Genomic DNA, 3,033 nt, shown 5'->3' on the forward strand with positions numbered 1-3,033 from the left:
GGTACTCCGGGGTAGTACCAGTACCCCCACCCGGCAGCCAGGGGTAGTACCCGTAACCCCCACCTGTACTCCTTGGTAGTACCCGTATACCCCCGCCCGATACTCCGGGGCAGTACCCGCATACCCCCGCCCGGTACTCCGGGGCAGTACCCGCATACCCCCGCCCGGTACTCCGGGGAAGTACCCATATACCCCCGCCCGGTACTCCGGGGCAGTACCCGCATACCCCCGCCCGGTACTCCAGGGCAGTACCCGCATACCCCCGCCCGGTACTCCGGGGAAGTACCCATATACCTCCACCCGGTACTCCGGGGCAGTACCCGCATACCCCCGCCCGGTACTCCGGGGCAGCACCCCTATGCCCCCGCCCGGTACTCCGGGGCAGTACCCGTATGCCCCCGCCCGGTACTCCGGGGCAGTACCAGTACCCCCGCCCGGTACTCCGGGGTACTACCCGTAACACCCACCTGTACTCCTTCGTAGTACCCGTATACCCCCGCCCGGTACTCCGGGGCAGTACCCGCATACCCCTGCCCGGTACTCCGGGGCAGTACCCGTATACCCCCGCCCGGTACCCCGGGGTAGTACCCGTGTACCCCCGTCAGTACTCCGGGGCAGTACCGGTACCCCCGCCCGGTACTCCGGGGTACTACCCGTAACCCCCACCTGTACTCCTTCCTTGGTAGTACCCGTATACCCCCGCCCGGTACTCCGGGGCAGTACCCGCATACCCCCGCCCGGTACTCCGGGGCAGTACCGGTACCCCCGCCCAGTACTCCGGGGTGCTACCCGTAACCCCCACCTGTACTCCTTGGTAGTACCCGTATACCCCCGCCCGGTACTCCGGGGCAGTACCCGCATACCCCCGCCCGGTACTCCGGGGCAGTACCGGTACCCCCGCCCGGTACTCCGGGGTGCTACCCGTAACCCCCACCTGTACTCCTTCCTTGGTAGTACCCGTATACCCCCGCCCGGTACTCCGGGGCAGTACCCGCATACCCCCGCCCGGTACTCCGGGGAAGTACCCATATACCTCCACCCGGTACTCCGGGGCAGTACCCGCATACCCCCGCCCGGTACTCCGGGGTACTACCCGTAACCCCCACCTGTGCTCCTTCGTAGTACCCGTATACCCCCGTCCTGTACTCCGGGGTAGTACCCGTATACCGCCGCCCGGTACCCCGGGGTAGTACCCGTGTACCCCCGTCAGTACTCCGGGGCAGTACCGGTACCCCCGCCCGGTACGCCGGGGGAAAAACTGCTGTCCCTACGGGCGCGCGAGTTTAGACCCAGCCTTCCTACCCGACCCTCCGCCTTACGCCCGGTGTCCCCAGGCGACGTTCCGGGATAGAACCCGTTCCCCCACCAGTACTCTGGGCCCGTGGCGGAACCCTTTGTGATGCGCCGGAGTTCTACCTGCTGTCCCTACGGGCACGCGGCGATGGATCCCGGCCCCCCATCCTGACCCTCCAGGGTAGGCCCGGCCACCCTACCTGACCCTCTGGGGTCAGCCCGGTGTCCCTACCCGACGCTCCGGGGTAGGCCTGGCGCCCCTACCTCATCCTCCGGGGTAGTACCCGTACCCCTACCGGTGCTCCGGGGTACACCTGCTGTCCCTACAGGCGCTCCGGGGTAGGCCCGGCCACCCTACCTGACCCTCTGGGGTCAGCCCGGTGTCCCTACCCGACGCTCCGGGGTACGCCTGGCGCCCCTACCTCATGCTCCGGGGTAGTACCGGTACCCCTACCGGTGCTCCGGGGTACACCTGCTGTCCCTACAGGCGCTCCGGGGTAGGCCCGGCCACCCTACCTGACCCTCCGGGGTCAGCCCGGTGTCCCTACCCGACGCTCCGGGGTAGGCCTGGCGCCCCTACCTCATCCTCCGGGGTAGTGCCGGTACCCCTGCCGGTGCTCCGGGGTACACCTGCGGTCCCTACAGGCGCTCCGGGGTAGGCCCGGCCACCCTACCTGACCCTCCGGGGTCAGCCCGGTATCCCTACCCGACGCTCCGGGGTAGGCCTGGCGCCCCTACCTCATCCTCCGGGGTAGTACCCGTACCCCTACCGGTGCTCCGGGATACACCTGCGGTCCCTACAGGCGCTCCGGGGTAGGCCCGGCCACCCTACCTGACCCTCTGGGGTCAGCCCGGTGTCCCTACCCGACGCTCCGGGGTACGCCTGGCGCCCCTACCTCATGCTCCGGGGTAGTGCCGGTACCCCTGCCGGTGCTCCGGGGTACACCTGCGGTCCCTACAGGCGCTCCGGGGTAGGCCCGGCCACCCTACCTGACCCTCCGGGGTCAGCCCGGTATCCCTACCCGACGCTCCGGGGTAGGCCTGGCGCCCCTACCTCATCCTCCGGGGTAGTGCCGGTACCCCTGCCGGTGCTCCGGGGTACACCTGCGGTCCCTACAGGCGCTCCGGGGTAGGCCCGGCCACCCTACCTGACCCTCCGGGGTCAGCCCGGTGTCCCTACCCGACGCTCCGGGGTAGGCCTGGCGCCCCTACCTCATCCTCCGGGGTAGTGCCGGTACCCCTGCCGGTGCTCCGGGATACCCCTGCGGTCCCTACAGGCGCTCCGGGGTAGGCCCGGCCACCCTACCTGACCCTCTGGGGTCAGCCCGGTGTCCCTACCCGACGCTCCGGGGTAGGCCTGGCGCCCCTACCTCATCCTCCGGGGTAGTGCCGGTACCCCTGCCGGTGCTCCGGGGTACACCTGCGGTCCCTACAGGCGCTCCGGGGTAGGCCCGGCCACCCTACCTGACCCTCCGGGGTCAGCCCGGTATCCCTACCCGACGCTCCGGGGTAGGCCTGGCGCCCCTACCTCATCCTCCGGGGTAGTGCCGGTACCCCTGCCGGTGCTCCGGGGTACACCTGCGGTCCCTACAGGCGCTCCGGGGTAGGCCCGGCCACCCTACCTGACCCTCTGGGGTCAGCCCGGTGTCCCTACCCGACGCTCCGGGGTAGGCCTGGCGCCCCTACCTCATCCTCCGGGGTAGTGCCGGTACCCCTGCCGGTGCTCCGGGGTACACCTGC

The sequence above is a fragment of the Buteo buteo genome, unplaced genomic scaffold, assembly GCF_964188355.1.
Source record: "Buteo buteo unplaced genomic scaffold, bButBut1.hap1.1 HAP1_SCAFFOLD_267, whole genome shotgun sequence".
NCBI classification, from domain to species: domain Eukaryota; kingdom Metazoa; phylum Chordata; class Aves; order Accipitriformes; family Accipitridae; genus Buteo; species Buteo buteo.